The 22,311-nt window shown below is 37.9% G+C and overlaps 1 protein-coding gene across 2 annotated transcripts in view; it reads left to right on the top strand.

The window, feature by feature from the left end:
• The first annotated feature begins 5,858 nt into the window (after nt 1-5,858).
• plagl2 (pleiomorphic adenoma gene-like 2) overlaps nt 5,859-22,311 on the top strand; it is a 45,542-nt gene continuing 29,089 nt past the window's right edge. For both annotated transcript variants that reach the window (XM_013915266.1, XM_013915267.1), the window contains exon 1: nt 5,859-6,082. The gene's annotated coding sequence lies outside the window, so the exon portion shown is untranslated. The remainder of the gene's footprint in view (nt 6,083-22,311) is intronic.

Below are 22,311 nucleotides of genomic sequence, written 5' to 3'. Positions count from 1 at the left end.
AAACACAAATATCCCATTTGCCCTAGTGTGTCTGAGTGGCATACATGAAGACTGTAACATAAGACTTTGGTTGTTCCCACAATAACGGACATTAATGAAAGGTAAGTAGATAATTAAACTAATTAAGCTAAGCCATCTGAACATCTGGATAAAGCTACAAGTGATTCTAAAACCTTTTAAATGGTTCAGAATGTTTTTTGTACCGGTTTTGTAAACTTATAACTGATACTCACATTACTGTGCTTTTAAACAGCAAATGTGTAGGCAGGTGCTCTGACTTGCAAGCCTTTAAACCTGGATATGCAGTATGTTCCTTTCACTTCCTGTTTGATTAAGTTATGCACCAAAACTACTTGATTCTCAGTATTGCCAAGAATACTGACAAATGTACAGGGTACGCCAGAAGTGACAATATTTAATTCATACAATAATTATTACATAAATATAACATTATTTACATTACTTCATTTTTAACAGTGTAGTAAATATAAACACTTTCCCTCAGAGTTTCTCACAGTGCTTATTTAAACATGTTACTATGTGAAACAGACTTTTATTTATAAGTGCAGTGACTTGGAAGACAGACAGAACTTGACAGTATCTTTCTACTATTCATTTCTTCTTATTTCATTATTATTGGCTTTATTTATATAGTTATTCATCTTGCCTTTCTTATTTTTTCATTCTCTTTCACAAATTTTTACCTCTGGGCTTACTAAAACTGTGCACACCTACAAACACTCCCTCAAGCACATTATCAGATACACTTATTCTGTTCAATAAGTGTTGTTTTTGTCCTGTTTTTGCATATAAAGCAAAAAAAAATAAATCATTTCATGACTGAGTATTTTCATTAACTATTAATTTAAAACTCTTTTTTAAAATAATTTTTGGGGCAGAGTGCCTTCATGATGTAACTGATGACTGTGTAACTGGACAGCTCTGCAGCTCCACCCATCTACCTTATCAACCTCCTGCAGAACTCTGATGTTTGCTCTCTGTGACTTGACACCCCACCTCATCGCAGAGAACTTCTGCCCAGAAATTATCACACACCAAATGCTCAGTGGTTACATCATGCAGATGTATCGTCTCTGTCTAGCTTTCAGTCGAGTGCTCAGCCATTTCTGTGTAGCTGGACGGGACAATGATGTCCTGGTGGTTCCCCACCATCCCTCCTAAGCTGTTTATCACCCATCCCCACTAATGTAAACTGCCCATCTGTTTTAAACAAAACACATAAAAACACACATAGTCATTTCCCACTGTGCCAGACCCTGAAAGAAGAGATTGCTGGGTATTCTGGTGGCAAGCAAATCCACTCCAGATGTGAACAAATTGTCCCCCTTACTAATTGCTATTGTGCTTGCTGATGCTGATTTTGGATCTCTTTGGTTTGTGTAGATGGGTGTGTGAGTGCTTGCCACAATACGTTAAGTTTACAGGTGCATGTGTACTTACAGAGGAGCTTGAGCGTGCGTCTATATGAAGCTGACGGTGTTAAAGTAATAGCTGTGAAGTAAAGCGTGCTAAAGGAAGGAGGTAAATCAAGATGACACTGCAAGATCAGTTGGAGAGCAGAACACTGGTATACCCTGCCATAAACAGAGCCACATGTTTCTTCCCAGAGCCTGATGAAGGCTTTATTTAAGGGAGCCCATTGCTTTCTTCTGTCCTGTCATCAGAACTTCTCAAAGGAAACTTCTGGCTTCCTCGTCCCTCACAGTGCATCTAATCAGGACTGATTAGGTGTGTGGTAGCCAGAAACATGCAGGGGAGTGGTGGCTGCTGCTGTGCATGTGAGGGCTTTTCCTGCATGGTCTACAGGGCTGAGAAAAAGACAGAGGAATCAGAGGATGTCATGTTGTGGCATTTCATAGGTTAGTAAAAATTGCTCCACAGATGTAAATAACAGCCCACCACGCAACAACTGCAATCAACCTGACTGCGGTTGCAGCAAACCACACTGTAATCCAAATAAACAAACAAAGGCATAATGAAAGAAATCTCACTGTTTATGCCGGGAAATTGCCTCACCTCATCCATCTTCAGACCTTCTGTTTCTCTATCATCTATTTTTGTCCAGTTTCTGTTTGCTTTATAGGATCCTAACAGAAGAAGCTGCAGGGGGAAAAACAACCAAAGCGGTTACATCAGATCCCACCAAAGGCAGCGTGGTCAGCTGAATTTAGTCATACATTAGTCGTACCACAGGTAAAATCTGTAATGTACAATCTTTGTGAAAGTACAACTGATGGTAGCAAAATATACAGCTGATGTCAAAGAAAGTCCTACAGCCCAGTCTGCAAAAAGTTCACAAACACAGAATGCAGTTAATCTGTTAATTTTGTATATAATGAAAATAAATGTGCAAAGACGACGCAAACTGCTTATGAGAAATATCCTTTTTTATTTTGACGCCAGAAACACATTTCAGAAAAAGCTACAACAGTGGCATGGTGTGTTGCCTCATTTTTGTTTTTGGGTTGTCTTTTTGTTTCAATACAGTGGTGTGCTGTCACCTGACAACAAGATGGTTCCTGATTCAAACCCTTGTTGGTGCTCTTATGAGTGCAGGCGCTCCCTGTGCCTACATGAGGTTTCCTCCTGTTAGTCTGACACATGCTCGTTAGAGACGTTGCTGATTCTGAATTGGCCGTGAATGTGAAGCTGAGAAAATGCTTATATGTGTGTTTAGTTAAAATGTCATCTGAAGCGTTTTGCTCAGTAAGAATGCAGATGTACTAAAAAATACAAGTGCATTACTTTGTTAGGGTTTTTCTGGGGTCTTTTAATGTTACTACACATGGTGAAGTCTACCAGCTGTTCATGTTTTACATCAAGATGTTGTTCTTTAATTGTTAAACTATTTGCTTATGAGATTTTTTTGTGTAATGAACCTTTGCTACTTTTAACTTAAAGAAGACCCAACCTCTTTAGGACATTCTTTTTCTACCAAATCACATGTTAATAACCTGTTTGAATATCCTAGTGGTTATTAAGTAACCTATAGGTTCTTGAAGTGATCTTTAAAGCATCAGTTTTCCTGGGTTTTCACCACCTTTTTTAAAATCCTTTTTGCTGGAATTAAATCCAAAATTAACATTTTTTTCCTAAATTTTATATATTTAAAGATTCAGTTTGATTTAATGTTTATTTACATTTTTAAACAGATCAATTTTTTAAGACACCTGCTCCTTAAGTGGTTAAAGTAAAGAAAATAGGGCCCTCTTAAAATGGCACTAATTAGTTTTAAGTCACAAGTGCTTGAACTCCAGCTGAAGTGCCTAATTCCCACAAATATTTATCAGACTAAGGCAGTTTTAATTAACAGCCTGGTTGGAAAATCCTTGAATATTCTGAGAACATTACCTAGAGTGTAGTATTTGTAGTTTTTGGGAGATAAAAAATTCTCACAACTTCCCTACTTCATGACCAGCGGCCCTTGGCCTTTGAGGGTTTAAATTGTCCAAAAATGGAAGATTTTCCTAGTTTTTTACATTCAAAGCATTAAAACCATTATTATATCCACAGATAATTTCTACAACTGTAGCATCAGGTTAAAGAGAATTCTTCATTAAACAAACTTTAATGAAGAATTATGTACTTTCTTTTGGCATTCAAAAGAAAGTACATAATTTCATCCAAAGTACATACTTGTCATTGCTTTTGGACAGTTTCAAATTGTTACACTTGGTATTCAGAGATTAATTCATGGAACGTCTAGGCTTAATTTAAGAATAAAAATGTCCAATATGAATAGAAAAAAATGGGTATAAAAATGCAATTATTTCCTTCCTTATGTTATTTATAACTTCCTTATTTGTCTATTTTTAAATCTGAGCTTTCTATGTTTGTCTGAATATTTTATTAGTATCAGTGGCTTAATTGTTTTAATAATGAAAAAATCTTTAAAATAATTATACAAATGTGGTTTTATTGAATATGCGTTTGTTCTATTAATTTTTGTGAGAAATTTTAATTCCTACATATCTTGTGTTGACAGACCTGCTTTTATTTGTCTAACAGTCAAATATTTAACTGCCCCCCCCCCCAAAAAAAAATAAAAGTCTGCTTGAATACAAAAAACCGACCTGACTTTTTAAAGTAAACTTTGAAAAACAAAAAACAAAACAAACAAACGAACATAAAACAAAACATCTCAACACTATTCGTGTTTAAAGAGGTTTTTAGCCTGTCTGTTTTACATAAACGAGTCTGCGACGTCAGGTACAGATATCCGGTCCGATCCAGTGGAGTAACATTTAGGTCCGAGACAACAACTTACAATATAGGCTTATTATAAGCAGCTTCTTCTTTAAAAAACGGGGAAAAAAGTGGTTCGGGAAACAAAAAGCATCATCATCGTCATCATCATTTCCGCAAGCTCTTTCCAGCACACCGTTGTAGTAGGTACGTCTATTGTAGTTGTGCAGCACAGCAGCCCCGAACAACAAACACTTTCTGCCCCGCTCCCCTTTATTGAACAAGCGGAAAGGTTTTTGATGCTTTCATGTTCTGTCGGAAATTTTTCAATTTAGACTAATTGCCCATGAAAATCCGAGTAACAGGATAAGTGCATTCTGCATGGTGATGTATTTTTTATTTTAATTGTTCACTGGCCAGTCAGCACCTAAATGCAAGATTTTGAATCATGTGTTTCTGTTTAATAAAAGCATTTTGCACTTCAACATGATGCAAAGGCTTCGGAATAAGTTGAATCATTTATGCAATTCAAAAATTACACAAATATATGTATTGATCTTTAAAAACAGTATTTTATTTTTTGTATGAAAATAGAACATAAGAACTTAAATGCCGCATTATTGAAGACACCCCTTCTCATTTCACTCACTCCGGCGCTGTGCACAAACACGTTCACCCTGCGGGCTCGGCGGTGGGACCGTTGGCAGCCTGTGGAGGGGCTGGGAAGTGGTGCCGGAGAGGCAGTTAGGGTGATGAGGAAACGAGTTGATGTGCCCTGGAAGTAATTCTTTCACCCTTCTCCCCTCCCCCTTCCCCAAAGGACACACAAGATGGGAGAGAGAGCAACGGGACCACCACCACCAACCACCGGTAGCCTTCAGCACGTGGGGACCCGGGGTGATCATCCACATTCCAGCTTGTGGGCTGGAACTCCTACTCGTTATCTGGCGCCATGTTTTCACTTTCTGATACCTTTAAAAAGCACCTTAATTATACCAGCACATTAATTTCAATAAAGTGGTTTTGTATTTTTGTATAACGCATTTAAGGGTAAAAATGTTTTTCAAGTTGAATCCACACCCCCCCCCCCCCAATTATAAATAACAATAGCGAAATGATGATGAAGTGGCGTTATGAGAAATCTTATGTTCTTGATGGTTCTTAAAACGCAGACTCCCATTGTAGCTAAATATTGACGTAGTTATTCCAACAAAAAGGCTGAAATAAACAAATACTACATTTAATAAACAGAAAATTCTTTTTTTTAAATTATCAGTGGTTTCCTCATTATTGTTGAGCTTCTTAAAAAAAACAAGATAAATAAAAATAAGAAAAAGCAAAGCATCGAACAAGTGCATTCATAGCTTAACAACTAAGCCCTCCCCTCTCTACTCAAGTCTGGGCACAGCCTGCATTTTAGACATTGTAGAAGCTTCTGTTTTCAAACATCTTTCTAATTGTTTTAAAGGTTTTCTTGTTTAAAATCAATGCGCAGAGTGAAGATAAGCTGCAGGTGTTATAACTGAAACTAGTACTGCTAACTGGGAGGACTGGCTGCAAGCTGCTGAAAAACCAGTAAAGCTGTCGCTGGTTAGAAAAAAAAGTTTGTGAAAGTGGCCTGACGTCACACTCCCATAATGCTTACCGCCCCATAACTCCGCTGCAGCCTGAGGAGAGCCAGACACACTCTCAGGCCCCGAATATAGAAAAATTATTGGGAAAAATCGGAAAAAATATCCAAGCAACAGATCGGGAGGAGAAAAGAGCGTGGAGCGGTGGCGTGGGCTCTCCCACAGCGGGTTTTTGGTCCGGTCCGGGATGGGAGGCTACCGGGAGTCCTTGTGAAATTGACTAATGCGATGCTGGAAACTTTCTGGTGGGTAAACTGCTCGTTTTTTTCCTCTAAGCGCTCATATTGTGGCTTCACGTCCTCCCGTCTGCATGTGTGCCTTTGCTACAACTTTCCGAGCCTCGTATCAGCCCTCAGTTGTCTCTAAGTGACACTTGAATTGTTGTGAACGTGTTGTTACCGTCGCACGATCGGACTTTGCGCTATTTTTTCTTTAGTGGCACCGTGTAAGAAGCCTGGGTATTTAATTTATAATTACGCGATCGTCTGTTCTGCCTCGTCTTCTTCCTCAGTTTTTTTTAAACGTTTTCTTGTTTTTGCTCGATGATTATGTTGCAAACGCAATCTGTAAAGTTGTTCCACACGGCGCACTTTGTGCAGCGGCCCCTCGCTGTTGACGTTTGATGTAGTTTTGCAAGTTTTCGGCGATCTTGTGATTTTTAAGCAATTTTCGAACATTCATCAAGTGTGCAGTGCCGCTGCACGGGAGAGGGAGGTCGAGAGAACGTCCTGTTGCGTGTGTTTGTTGACCAGAGGGGAAAAAACAAATTTGCTGAAACGTGCACGGATGTTTATGCCCATCACAGATTCTTTAAATAAATTTTGCGACCGATATTCAGTCGCCCTCCTTGAACCTTGAAGCCATTGTTGCTGTCTGAATCGAGCCGTCCACTAGGTTGTGGTTTATGTCACAGTTCGGATGTTTTGCTGGGAGAGTGTGCGCTTTTCCTTGAAAGAGGGGGGTAAATAACAACCAAGACCCTGCCAAAGAGCCGGGGTGGTTGGGGTCACAGTGTGGGGGTTCAGTTTGTGCACTTGTTTCTGATTTGGCTGCACGCTTTTTACGTATTTACTGTCATTCAGGAGGGAGGAAATGAGCACAAACAACGGTGGAAGTAACTCTAAAGTAGTCAGCTTTGCAGAGGACTGAACAGAAAGCTGTTTCTCCTATTGGGAGATTGTTGCATTCTGGTGTTTTTCATTTATTAGTTATTGCAGCAATATTACATTTCAAGATTAGCAAACTTTTTCCCTGTTCTGCATAAAGCATGAACTCTGGCTGAACTTTGGGATATTTAAGTTGTTTTCCTAACATCACTAATAAACTATAAGCAGACATCCTGTGATTGTACAGTAAAGTGCACATCCACAGTGGGAGATTCCACTACACGCATACACGGTTTTCCATTACCAAGTTATACATCGTCACACGAGCACACTAAAAATGACAATATGGAAGTACATCGGCCAACATAAGTATCAGCTGTTGATATATCTGTGTATTGTTGTTTTCCATCATTTGTAGCAGCGTGGAAATGTTCAAAGATACTGTGAGGAAAGGAAAGTACTTTAGGACAGTTAACAAGAACAGAAATGTGGACATTTGTGTCAGCATCTGCTGTTGGCTAGATTGTTATTTTAAACATAGAAATCATTCCAGACTTTGATGATCAATGTAACCTAAAAGCAAAAAAACAACAACCAAAAGATCAACTTACTTCCACAAACATAAAGGCTCAAAAATGATTGATTGATTTTTCAGTTAATGTAGGATAAATACCACATGACGTGTCACATTAGTTTTTAGAAGCTATTAGCCATTTTGCGAGTTATTAAGAAAATACATACACTACATATTAGACATGCATAGGTTGTGAAACTCTAGACTGATGCTGATGTTTAAATTAGCAATTCGATTGATAGCTGATATTTTTTCAGTATTTTTATTTTGTTTCTGTTGTTATTTTTGCGACACAAAGTAATCTTATTTGAAAACAAAGCTAATCTCTGTTAGTCTTTCAGCTTTTTATTACACAATATTTGCGCATCTAGTGAGTACAAAAATGATGTGCAATTAAAGATAAATATCAGCGACTGATATCAATAAATCTTGCTTTGTTATCCTGCTGATTTGTGTAGAAAATGATGTGATGAGTCACTTAGTAAGATGTCAATTCATTTATTTTACTGGGATCAATAAAGTTTTCGAACTGAAGATAACTTCTGCCTAATGGTTCAAGGTCAAATTCATATTTTGCTTGCTACTAAATCCACAAACACAATTTCAGTGCATGTAGCTATAAATCAAGTCAAACATTTTGTTATAGTTCATATGAATAATGTGATATAGCTGGACTACCAGTCAGAAAAGTCATACTCACGTTTCAGGTATAAAAGGTAGCTAAAAAGGCTAAATTCAGATCAGCATGTAATGAACTTTAGGTAGGTTTTTCCCTTCAACTTCACGCCTACATGTCTGAGCCAAGCATGTACCATCAAGGCCTCCAGCTACATAATAAGGAAATGGAAGTGAGGTTGTCACGAGACAATGCCTTTGCTGGTCGCTCTGCAAGTTGAGACCCATGTGTTGATGTTTGCTGCTCTCTCACTACAACCGTTCGGCTGACGATGGATCCGCCCCATGGAGCATTTGCCAGATTTCAATTCTCACACGTGGAGCGTTGAAGAAGATGACTGCTTTATTTTTTTACATGCAGTGACAGATGATATATGAAAACAAAGGTATTTGAATATAATAGTATTTTCCCCCACAAATTCACAGAAGCTCACGCTAATTCCCATCAGTATGTGTGTTTTCAGAATGATTATGTGTACTCTAAAGCACAAAAAACCCTCAAGAAACTCCAAGACTCCAGTACTCCTACTTTATATTTTTTCCTCAGACATAACCATCTAATGATTCATGTTATTCTGCTGCCTGAGCTTTCAGATCTGCTCTGTTCAGTTGAGCACAGTCTTTGCTTGAGTCCACTGAGCCAGCTTCTTCTCATTAACTTCCATGCATTGCCTTACATTACTTCCATGCCCTGTGGTCGAGAGGCAGCACGTTTCATGTTTGCCTTTATGATTGAGCGAACGTGGGTGCCTGTGAGAGCACACACACTTGCCTGTTTGGAAGATGTGTGTGTGTGCAAGTGTGTGTCTGCGCTCCATTTTAGTGTGTGTGAGTGAGAGATTGCTGTTTTTTGAGTCCAAGGGAGGTCTTCTCTTCTGAAAATCCCCCTCACAATTCCTTGCACCTCTTCGGGCAGCAGCGGTGGTGGCGGCAGCGACGGCGGTGGCAGCAGCAGCAACAGCAGGCTGATTACCATGAGAAAAGAGCATCAGTTGGGTTAATGGGAGGGACAGCCCTCTGAGGGGACAAATGGTAGTTAATAACCAGGGAAGAATCGGAAAAGCTCTGATCCCTTGCTTTGTACTTTTTCACCTTCTAGAGGCACGGATGGGATGGGGTTGGAGGGGGTGGGTGAGGGAGCAAGGGACACTGGGTTCATGCTAGAATGGATGCTGCTTGCTGACAGGCTGTAGGAAAACTGTACTATGTGTTACTTTCTCAGGAGTGGCACTGGGAACCTGAGAACTGCAACAGAATACAGGGCATTGCCAGAGCTGTTAAGTGTGTGCATGTGTAAACACTGGGCAGCGTCCGTACAAGAGTGTGTGGACGTAAGTACATTTGGTGTCATGGGATCAGTGTACAGGTTTTTACTGAAAACAAGTAATACTTTACACATTATTTGATACTTTTCCTAAAAGTAATGCAATTTGTTTCTTAATGACCTGCCGGAGAATGTAATTCGTTACCCTATTTGATACATTACTTTTGTGTTACTCTGTAAAATGACCTTAAACACATTATCGTATAATTATCTATATAAACCATAGGCTATTATTATAATCCATATCTTTTAGTTTTAAAATTGAGATCAAAGAGGCTTCACAGTGATGCAACTGCAGAAACACGAACAGGTAGAAATGAAGGCTACAATGGTGGAAGCCTGACTGCTCGTCACTGTTTTTGTTACCTGTTGAAAATCAAGCTCTGGCTGCAGGACTAGAGTCAGCAAGCCCTCAGCTTTAAAATAATTCTGGGCTCTTGGCTAGCTTTCTGTTAGTATGCTGTCTGTGCAGATGTTTGCAAAGAGTCCACCTTGTGTTAGCACAGTGCGGTTGTATTTGTCTTGATACAGTTTGCATTTCACCATCGTGCTTTTGTCCTTTTATGGAATAAAAGTAAAATTAATGTCCATATTTCTACTGCCTAAAAGCTCCACACCACATTTTTCCTCTTTTCTTCATATAGACAGAAATCAGCTAATAGTAGGGCAAGTGCACAGGAAAAAAGAAAACATGTTAACTTGATGCTTTTTTCTTTCTGTCTGCCTGGTGTGCAAACAACTAAAGAATCTTTGTAAAACAATGTCACAACATAATTGTAACTAACATGTCACTGTGTTACTGAAATATGTAATGTGATTACAGAAACACATTACACTGAACACTGCATGGGACTAGCAGGGAAACAGATATTTCATTTAATTTATTTGCAGTATGTGAGGCTTCACACATTAGCTGCTCGGCTTTCAGGCTATTGTGTGAGAGAGGGCTGAGAGCTGTATGTTGGGTGTGAAAGCAGAAAGAAGTTATGAATTCTGAGAAAGACTGAACAAGGGAGCAAGAAATAGAAAAGCAAAAGGATAAATCTGTAGCTTAGAATGTGGGTCTGATATTGAGTGGTAATGTGGTCAAAGAAAAAAAAAAATCAGCAGTAATTTGTTTTTCCTACCAAGAGCTACAAACTGCCATACTACTAAATGTTATGAAATACTTATAAATGTCAAGACTGGAAAAATACTGGCTAATACTTTGATTAAAATAAGTGAATATTATCAAAAGCTTTATTTTATTCTTGATGATTTTCACTGGTTTTAATCACAATTTTTTCCAGTATTAGACTGTATTTATTTTATTTAGGAAAATTGGGTGTGCAACTTCTTTATTACCATTATTATGAAATTAGTAATTTTTTTGCTAAATTAACAAAAGCAGCTTTGTAGAGTCCAAAAAGTTTAGCTTTATTGTCCCATGAAGCCTGACAATCAAGTCTAACTTGTAGTCTGAAGTCCAAGTATTACATACTCAATTAAAATAGGATTAAAAACAGACTTGGATATCCTTCCTTTTTCAAATGTTAAGTTTGTGGGCAATTAAACATAGCATTACAAATCAGAGGTTTGTTGGATGGAATTGTTTTGCTTTAGTTTTGCTGTGTAGATAGCAATGTGATGGCTAGCCTACCATAGCTAATACCATAGCTAATGTATACCAATGCTAATGTCAGGTAACATTACCAAAGTTTGAATACATAGAACAAGGAAAATATTACTGAAACTTTTTGCTGACTTTTTGTTCTTGTGCATCATAATCATAACATTATCGTTATAATAACAATACCAGTAGAACTGCTGCTTTAGCTAAATGTGGCTGGTAACTGGTGGGTAATATTAGCTAAAGTTGACTGATCTTACTATTAAGTCTGTATGCTGAGTTTATGACTTTCTAGTGTGGAAGATTATTAATTAATTAATTTGACCAGATATTCTTAACACCATGTATATGGACAGAACCCATGTTGAAGTCATATATAATTAGGGTTGCCAACTCCCTGAAAAATAAATAAGGGACACCTCGTGGCCAGGGCCGGGCAACCCAGTTGTCTTCACCCTTCCCAGTGTGGTGAATTTTCTTTTTGTGTGTGCAATTGTTTTTTTTATCCATTTGACTTGAAGTTGATTTAAGCAGATGCATATTCTATTCTTTGTGATATGAACACATGTGAAACAAGTGATCATTTAGCCATTTATTTTTAGCTCAAAATGACAACATTAACACAATAAAACAGGTCTCTTTCTTAAACAGAAGCCTGTCATGCTTAACTTTTGAGAATATAAGTAAATCTTTCTTTAAAAGAACTTTGTCCTGCTTAACATAAAATAATAGAAAATAATAGAAAGAAAAACATTCTTGTAACAGTGCACATTTAGTGCATTTAGTACAATTGGCTTCAGTTGAGGTATTCCAGCTTTTCTAATGCTAATCAGCTGCTCCTGTTTGTAAACCCGCTTGTTCCCATGATTACGCATCTTAACTCATCATCATTATTCACCTATGTATTACTTTTATGTATTAGTCATCTATTTGTTGTAATCATCTATCCTTGCAGTTGTTTATTACACAAAATAAGTTATATTATCACACTTCTGGCCACATAGCGCTGATATTCACTGCACATGCCCATATTAACTTTTTCCAACCAGGTGTTTTCCTTTTCCCATTCTTCCCTTTCTCTGAGGGGAACAAACATTGCTGCTCTAATGCTGGGCTCACACTGTGCGATTTTTTGGCCCATTTTGAGACGATTTTTGGGTCGTGCGACCGTTTTGGTGATCGGACCGATTTTGGCCTTCATCGTGCATCGTGTAGTATACGTGGGGTAACGAGAAGTGATTAACACCTCACGACCAGCTCCCGATCATCAATCGCTCGTGAGCCGCTCACACTGCTCGCGCGCAAACACGTAAACGCCGTGAAAAAGACGGAGCAGCACGGCTGTGCATCGTGTGATCTGGACACAAGCGATGGAGGCACAAGTTGTAGAACTTTGGAAAGCTCATCCGAGCCTTTTCGATGTGGCATCACAAAATGATCACGACCACAACAACCGTGAAAATAGTTGGATTTACACTGCTGCTCAATCACAGCTGCCTGATCATGTTTTTCATTAGCAATTTAACAAAGTTGATGGTGGTGGTGTGTCTGTGTGAGTGAGAGACAGAGAGGGAGAGAGCGACAGATTTTCTGTTATAACCTTCATGTTATGGAGGCACAGTGTGAGCACTCAGGTCGCATCAGAGCATCGGGCGGTATAGTGTGAGACCTGCATCGTGACCACCAACTTCTAACCCCTGCGAGTCAATCGTGCAGTTTGAGCAGGAGCTGAATATCGCGACTGAAAAACTCTCACAGTGTGAGCCCAGCTTTAGGTTTACTGTCGTCCGAGACTTGCACCGCAGTGTCGGCGTTTGTTTCCCTGTTGGCCATGCTTCTTGTTGTGGTCATCTGTTGTCTTCCGGTATTTTCTCCGTAAGCGACCTTTCCTCGACCAATGAGATGAGCGGTAATCTGAATTGTCATACTCGAATTGTCATAAGTGTGCTGTCAGCTCATTGGTCACAAAGCAGGAGAGGGGCTGGGAATTATGTTTTCAAACAAAGCGTTAATTCCATTAACATTTATAGACTACTTTTGATTCTCACTGTATTACGGGACAAAGTGCGTCCCTTATCAGCTCAATACGGGACGTGTACTTTTGTTTCTAAATACGGGACGATTCCGTATTTTAAGGGACGGTTGGCAACCCTATATATAATTTAGATGGTTTTTACTAAGTTCACATGATGTTAAAGGCTAAGAAGTAAGCTAGTAGGTTTAGGCATTGGGGACTAATATTGCTGGGTGCATAAATATGTCCCAAACAGCAATCTTTATCCCAATTTTTACTAAATACAACTCTATGTACATTTACAACATTTAGCCTGGCAGCTATGACAGAGAGAAAAAGATGTTTTGCTGTATAATACACTGATTGAAAACAGGCATACAAATGAGTGGAGGAGCTTACATAGGCACATAAAATTTCACATATGCACAGATATTTACAAGGCTAATTAAAGTAAAAAACAAACAAACCCAAAACCCAACAACAACAAAAGAACCCTCACATTGTCATTTTTACTATGCATAGGCACAAAGTTAATAATACAGGCACACATGCTCTCATTTACTCACTCTTGCAGAGGTTTTTCAGACCCAGGCACATTCTGATGGGTGCTGCAGTATGCTGGTCAGAAATAGTATGAGGATGCGAGATGCTTGAACCACATACTGCCACTTTTCCTCATGGATCTTTTTCTAGGAAGAACAGGGCAGCTGTGGCTTTTCAGAACCTAGATTCATCCATCAAAAAGCACCCATGGTTTACACCACACAAAACACACACATACACACCCTCTTTCCTCTCCCTCATTTACCTCTAGTCCTTCCCCCTTTCTCCAATTCCATACATCCTCATTTCTTTCCATCCTCTCTCTTTTGCTTTTTATTGTTCTTGCTTTTCTTTTTTTCAAAGAGTTTGTCCACCTTTGCCCTTCATCCATCCTTCTCTCACAGACTGAGTTTACAGCCCCAGGCCACTTCCGCCAGGCTGTCTGCAACAGATTTATTAATAGGCTCGTCTCTCTCCAGTAAACACAGCATTGGTTTAGGGGGTCGTCTCTCAGGCACTGATAGACTTGTACTTAACCTTAGGCACTGACCGACTCGGGAATAGTAGAAGGCCTGTTGGTTCCAAGGATGATCCACTGCAGACCAAGTAAAAGAGGGGAACAGTTGGAAATAAACACAAGTATGAAATAGTTTGCAGTGAAAGACTGAAAAATTTACATCTGGTCAGGTGGAGTTTGGTAGGTGAAAGGACAAAGGGGCAGAAGGGGGATGAAATGTAAAAAATGTCATGCGATTTTACTACAGGCAATACAGCTCACACCTCACCCTGTTCATCTACTATTGATTTATGCCACCACATGACAACAACAGATGGAGATTTCCCATTTGTCATGGACTTATGTTAAATATTGTTGGAAACAGTTGGTCCATCTTAACTGATCATTCACTATGCCCAAACCCCCTTTAGTTAAGGTCAATTCATGGTTTCTGTAAACTCAAAACAGACTTGAACAAGCTTCTGTGCATATACCACTGGGGGTTCATGGACACATTCCTACCTAGAAAACTTGATGCTGACCTCTTGACACCAAGAAAGGAACTGGGTTTTTTTTTGTTTTTGTTTTTTTAATCGTTTTTGTGTTAGTAACATAAAAAAGTAAAGAGAACCTAGAGATTAGAGATTAGGAGAGAGGATGTGAAATGTAAAAGAACAGTCTACTCAGATAATCATGTGAGCATGACGCTATAACCTGGCTTTTACTGTTTCAATGAGTTAGCAAACATCTTGACTGTTAGGTAATATTATCAAATAAATGGTGTGACAAATTTAAAGATAGATACTGAATGGAGAGATTTGTTTTTAAAAGGACAGGACTAACAAACGTTTTTGCATTTTTTCATCATAGTTAGTAGTATACAAATTTGGGACTCTCATTTCTTACAAAAACGACCATTGATATACCTAACAGATTTTAGCTGTCGTTGCTGGCGACCTATTCAGGGTGTACATTGCTTTTAACCCCATGACAGCTCAAGGGCTGAGAGATGCAGCATTAATTCGATACGGGGTGGCTGTAGTGTAGGAGGTGAAGCAGGGTCTACATGTCTGAATGTGTGTGAATGTTAGCTAGAAAGGTACTTAAGGATAGAAAAAAAAATACAAAAGCGCTTATATAGCTTATATAGTGTGTGCTAAATAGTCCATTTAGCACACACAGAGTAAAATGGATGGATTGATGGTAGCTATTTTGTTAACTATCAATCTGTTGGTTGTCTTATAGCTGATGCAGACAGCAATATTGTTTTTTAATGTACTTTTTAAAGTTTCCCTTTTGTGATAGGGATTTTTTTTTTTGGCCAGTGCTAAATTTCTACAATGGATAAACATTAGTGATTGCCATTGGTTGAATTCAAGTCAGGTGATCTGAACTTAGGAAGGTGAGTTTCTACTTATACTAATGGTCGTCCAGTATTGGTACATTTCTAAATTAACTCAACTTTCCTGGTAATCTTTTATTATTTGTATTGCTTATCTGGTAAGGTAAACATCAGCATTCTTACCAGCTACGGAGCCATTAAAAGGCATGATAGTAAGGAAATTGCATTTTTCTTGTATTGCACTGAACTGCTAAGTTCCTGTATTACATTACGGCTTTTTAAACTACCCTAAATGTAACAGAGAAGGGGTAGGATTAGACCTCTGCTACAAACTCATAAATTTATGCTGAAGTATAACAAAAAGAGACTTTGACATTCTTATGATTTATCCACGGGTGCCTTACTAGTTTCATACATTTGAAACTAGTTTTAAAAATAACATGAAAAAAAGAAAGCAAATACGCTAAACCAGAAAACTAAAAGCCAGGCACTGTTCTTAAAATAGCAGGAATTTGTGCCAGTCATGATTTACATTACTGAAGAAAGTTTCTGTAATAGGTGAGCAGTAACTTCAATTGGAGTTGCTGAAAAAATGACACCCAGGGTGGATTCAAATCTATTACTAGAAAATTATTATAATTGAACCCATCTCCCTTTGAATAATATGGTCAGGACATACAATTTGGTTTGCTGTTGTAAATTGTAGTTAACTGGGTATGCTACATTTACAGTTTATGTAAATGATTCTGTGAGATTCACTTTGAGCTTTGTAAAATCTAAAAAAAAGCCTTTATTTTTATATACATATATTTGAATAGATTTTATATATATACGACTCTTAGTACAAATAGAGCAAAGGCCTGTCAAGCTTTTTTAGGTTTTGCTAAGATATACTTGAACAGTTGTTATTTGGTGAGTTTTTGTCTTCTTTTTTTAAAAACAAAATACAATTGCTTATTTTTTATGACTATACATGTAGCTATTAACCTTTTGGCATTTCTTTTTTTGTTTTTTACCTTAGGAGGTACCATAGGAAGCTGAAAAAAAAAATCAGGTCCAATTTAGGGAAGATAAAGTATTTTAGAAGCATCTGCATAAACTGACTGTCCTTCAGAGCAGCACTTTTTTTAAAAAAAAAGAAGAAGAAGAAAGAAAACAAGACAAAAAACGAATTGCTGTTGATTTTAGCTGACATTATCCTTGCAGCTAGTTTCAAAGATGACCTCAGTTGTGCATTTCTGCCATGAAAACCCCCCCCAAAACAGAATACACTCTTTTTATGTTTTTGGTGTCTATGAATTCATTGAAATCATAATTTTTATTTTCATTATCACTGAAATTCATTCTTTCAAGCAAGTGAATAATAGTTCAGTTCGTAACATGTTACGACTGTTTAAAACACAAGTTTTTGTGTTTTTTTTTTCTTAATAGTTATTTATATTTTATTAATGACTTTTCTGTTTGAGCATTAACTCTTTTAATTCACTTCACGCACACTTGTCATTGTAAAAGAGCATTTTGGGTGTTTTTCCTTTTAATGAAATGCCTGATGTCTGATTGGCATTTATATAGGTTTCTTGCTAGAGGTTTAGGCTGCAGATGGGGATTATTTTCAGTTCTTGTTTAAAACAACGAAGAAAACGTTTTTGTTTGTACCAGCAGTGCAGAACCCAGATTCATTCAGTGCACTGGCACATAACAAATATTTACATAAGAGAAGCTACAACTAGTGATTTTTAATTATATTATTATTATTTTTCAAATCTGTCAATACAAAATACAAACAATTCTGCAATCTGTTACAGGCTGGTTGTCTGGTGATTGAATTATTATTAAAAGTTTGATGGAACAAACTTTTACAGCCAAACATATTTAATTATTTTTAGGGCTACAAATAGTTGATTAATGACTTTGTCAGTCCTCAAAACATGCTTAAAATGGCACGTTGAGATCATAAAAAGTTACAATATAAATAGTTTCAACTCTAAATATTTAAATTTTTGGAATTTTAATTTTTGCATGTGAAAATTGTAGCCCTTTTCTCTAATTTTTGTATTGTCTAATAATTGTAATCAGGAACAGGTTTTCTAAAAAGAAGAATGTTGTCCAACAACAGGGAACGTAGAACCTTTGAAGTGTTTTTATTCTTTTCTCTTCACTACAATTCTATCCAGATTTTGTTAAATTTCAATATTTTTTTCCGTGAATGTGCCAATAATGTGATGTGTTCGTGATCATCAGCATTCCTAATATCATCTGTTCACGTGCAAAGTTTTCAATCTGAGCCAAAAGTGGAAGTATTGTGGTGCGCTGCTGTGGTGAGCTGTAGCCGAGGACTGCACCAGTACCGGACCATCTAGCGCGCGCACGCTCACTGAACTATGTCAGAGAGTTGTTTAGGATCAACACGTGACTCAGAACAGAATTATGCGTATGTGTATTTTACTGGCACAGTAATATCTGGAATATGGACCTGATGTCGAATGAAATGCAGTCACACACACACTCCTGACTCACACACGCCCTCCCCTTTCTCTTTCGCACACACATTCGGCTACAGTAGTACTGATACATGAGTGCGCCGCTCCTGAGTCATCCTCAGGAAAAAGAGGAATGTAGCCACACTGTCTGATGACACAGTGCTTCTTCTTTTCTCTGAAGTGATTTTAATAATGTTTTTTTTTAATAATGGTGGCCTGTGCCACCCACCCTACTCAACAATCCAGTGCTTGCTAAGTATTGCCAGGCAAAACCTTCAGCTCCCTCAGTAGAAGTAAGTTTCTCTGCTGCTTGTGCCAGCTGAAGTGAGTGATGACTTTGAGCATGGAGAAAAAGAGGCGCATCATCAGCTCGTACCTATGCACTTCTGATTTTAAACACTGGGAACATGACTCATGTAGGACTTACTTTCTGCCTGCAAGTACTCAATGTTTATCTGTGCCTCTACAATGTGGTTGCTTTCATTTTACAGTAACTACTTAACCAACAGATTCTCTGTAGTGAATTCATTGGTGGACAAAATACTTGCATTTCTTATTCAAAAATGTGCATCACCACAGTGTAAAATTGCTGTGATGTATAAAGCAAAGTACGCACAAAGTTGAAAAGTATGTGGCGGTGTCACTGAAATATAAATGTATTTGTTTATAAGCTGTACATAAAAGGACGCAGTAGCATCAATATATAGAGATACTGCAGGGGAAATATCTTTAAGGTATCTTTGAGTAAGTATATCATTACATCATGTTATCATCATTACATTGCACCATTAAAAAAAGGTTTGGTAAAGGGGGAGGTGGAAACTGTTATTTCTCTATTAGTATTAGTTTTATATACAACAGATAAGATAAAACAGCACTTTTCACTGAGTTGAATGAACAGCACCAAGGCCCAGTACAAGATAAATAGGTACTATTTTAAACTGTGAATCATGCAAAGCTATTCTTGTAGAGTCCAAGAATAAAAAATATAATGCTCAAAATAATCTGAATAGATCAAGTTTAAGCATGGCCAGATAAACATTTTGCTCTGGGGCAGGAACTCATTTTGGGCCACCTCTGTTTCAGTAAGACAGTGATAATAAAATACTACAAATATAATGCTATAAAATGCCCTTGTATTTGCATTTATTTACTTCATCGTTTGTTGAGTAGAGTAAATTATTACTTCACTTTTTGAAAACTTTAAGTAAATATATGCTCTGTAAAACCCTAAAATTAAACTTGTTTAATGTTTTTTAATAATAGTAGTCCTGTTATTAATGTTAATATGAATAATATTAAAAATAGCTGAAAACCTGATTAGCAAGATAATGCTCTCTATTTTTAAAAGAACGCAAGGAAAAAATACAGAATCTGCATCTAATGTGTTGCTATCAGTACCATGGATAAATTTTTAATAAAACAAAACGTGTGATTTAACCATGTGAACTTAAACCACATGAGACCAAAGGCTACTCTGCTAAGCTACCCTAGCTATTTATAAAAACAATTTTTATACTTCATAAAGTTTGACTCAATCAGTTGTAACACTAATTAACTCTTTACTGCTTGAAAGGAGCAACACATGAAGCTCTTTTCTGACCTTTGTAATGTAGTTAAAATACATCACTCCCTTTTATTAAAATAACAACTATCTAGCTGTATGGTTGAAAATCTTTGTGTTTTACTAGATGGGATAAAAACCTGTTGTGTCTCAATACATGTCCATTTTTTTTAAGGTCGCTCATTAGAAATAGGGTCTCGTGACTGCAGGCTCTGTGTACTACAATGGATCTAAAAGGCTGCTTTAAGGAACCTGGGCATGTTATTAAGTGTCAAACTACTATGAATAAGTTATGAGCAAGGCTTCACTTTAGAGGGGACATATGTGTAATTAAGAACAATTAACAGTTGTAGACTTGTAGATTAAGACTTTTAAAGTAGACTGTATTAATGAAGTACTATTAAAGGAGAACACCAGTTCTAATTGTGCTGCCACATTGCAAGCGCACAGTAAACAATGCATATTAAGATCTTGATTGATATATAACATTGATTTGTAACTTATTAATTGGTGGCATCTTATAGTCCAGAGACATGCATGTTGGGTCACTAGTGAATCTACAGTGGGTGTGGATGTGACAGATAAAGTGCTTACAGTTTACAGGATAAAATGCTGTATGAATTTATGGTTATATGTGATTTATTATCTAAAATGCTTTAAGTGGTTAGTAAGACTAGAAGAGTGGTATATAAGTGTGAGGAGATAACTGTAAGTAATTCAGTTCAATTTTGCTTTTATTTATATAGCACCAAATCACAACAAGAGTCACCTCAAGGCACTTTATATTGTATATTGTAACCCTACAATAATACAAAGAAAACCCCAACAATCAGATGACCTTCTTTGAGCAAGCATTTGGGGACAGTGGGAAGGAAAAACCTCCTTTGAACAGGAAGAAATCTCCAGCAGAACCAGGCTCAGGGAGGGGCGGGCATCTGCCGCGACCAGTTGGGCGTGAGGGAAAGACGTAATTAGGAGGAGGTTGAGATAAACCCTTGTTATTGGACCAGTAGCTGTAGAATGTTGTCACGCAAAGTAATACGCAGGTAAGCCTTGTGGACAGTATGCTCACCTAATAGTGAAACACTTTTTGGCTAAATTATTTGAGCTGGAAAAGAACTCAAAAATTAGAGCAACAAATTCAAAAGTCAAAAGCTTAGAGAATTCAAATATTTAATTACCTGTTATGTAATATTTGTAATATTTTAGTTATAGTTGAAATACCTATAAAAATTATTAAGGATAATAATAATAATAATAGTAATACCAATAATAATAAATAATAGATTATATTTAATTTAATTACTTTAGGCAAATGCGATAATGCAATTGCACATTATTTTAGCGCTTAGGTTTACAGTGTGCCTTAAGACAACCTGTTACCTCATAAAATAAATAGTGATAGTTGAGTTACATTATTTTGAGTCATGTCTTAATAAAAATTGAGGGAACTAAGATCATCTATAATAATATGTCACTTGGGTATGCCAAAGGAAAATGTTTAAGTTTAGACTTTAGATATTAAGCCAAACAGTTATTGTCATCTGGTGTATTACGGTGCAGATGTCTCCTTCCCCCAGTCTTCATCGCCTGGTAGCTTTTCTGCTTCCTTCACTAACTTGTTTATCAGTCTGCTTACTCCCTTCCTCTCCCCTCGTACCTCTCGCTCTTCACGCTGTGTTTTGATCAGTTGGTGAGCTCCTACCCCCCCCCCCCCCAAACATACTTCCCATTATTTCCTTCAAGTATACTCTTTTGTGCCATTCTCTTTGCCGAGCTTTGAATTTTCCCCCTCTCTGTTCACTCTTTCGCTGTCTCTCCCCCTCCTCCACGACCACTTACCAAATTTAACCCCTCACCCACTTAGATGCATTCCATCAGCTTCATAAACACACACGTGGTACCAAACATGTAATGGTACTTCCTCTGCTGTCCTCCTCTTTTCCTCACATCTCTCCATCTATTCTCTCTCTCTTGCTCTCTCTCTCTCCTCTCAAGGCCTTGGTGAACAACAAGTTGGAAAAATGAAAGTGGGGTGACAACTGCGAGTCCCCTTTCTGCCTCCCCTCCAGGGCCAGTGTGAAGTTTTCAGTTTGATTGAAGGCCTCTTTTCTGTGGTGTGCAGTGTGAAAGCTGTCCTAATTGAATGATAAAGTGCCCCGAGATGGAGTCCACTGAATAGCCAACAATGGCCAGCCTGTGTGTGGTAGAGGGATTTTGGTTCACATCCAGCCTCTGCCTCTCTGCTCCGAGAGGGGGCCTATTATAATACTCTCTGCTGGACTCGGTCACGTGATACTGCCTTGCTCCCTGCTACTCACCCCCTCCTCCCTTTTTGTCCCCTCCCTGTTCCAGTGTGGCCTGGCCAATCCGGTCACATCATCGGCCTCTTCTTCACCCTGCTGGTTTGGTTGGATGGTCTCATTTTACCAGCGAGTGAATCTCTTTGTGTGTGTGTGTGTGTGTGTGTGTGTGCGTGTGTGTGTGTGTATACTGTACGTATCTATTAACTCAAAATGTCCTCAGGCCTGTGCATCCATCCACTGCTGTCAGGTTACCAGGGTGATATAGAAAAACTCTATGACAAAACAGAAGTGAAAGCAAGCACTAGATTTCAAAGTGACTCATCTTATTGATCTAAGTTGAAACCTTTCAACCACAGAGTGTTTGACAGTTTTAGGGTTGCCAAAAAGTTTGGATATTTATAAAGACATATAAGAAATTTGAGAATGCTGCCCAAAGACTTC

The sequence above is a fragment of the Pundamilia nyererei genome, unplaced genomic scaffold, assembly GCF_000239375.1.
Source record: "Pundamilia nyererei isolate P.nyererei 1_Seehausen unplaced genomic scaffold, PunNye1.0 scaffold00279, whole genome shotgun sequence".
NCBI classification, from domain to species: Eukaryota; Metazoa; Chordata; class Actinopteri; order Cichliformes; family Cichlidae; genus Pundamilia; species Pundamilia nyererei.
Note: the sequence above shows the minus strand (reverse complement) of the source record. Positions and strands in the feature narration are given on the sequence as shown.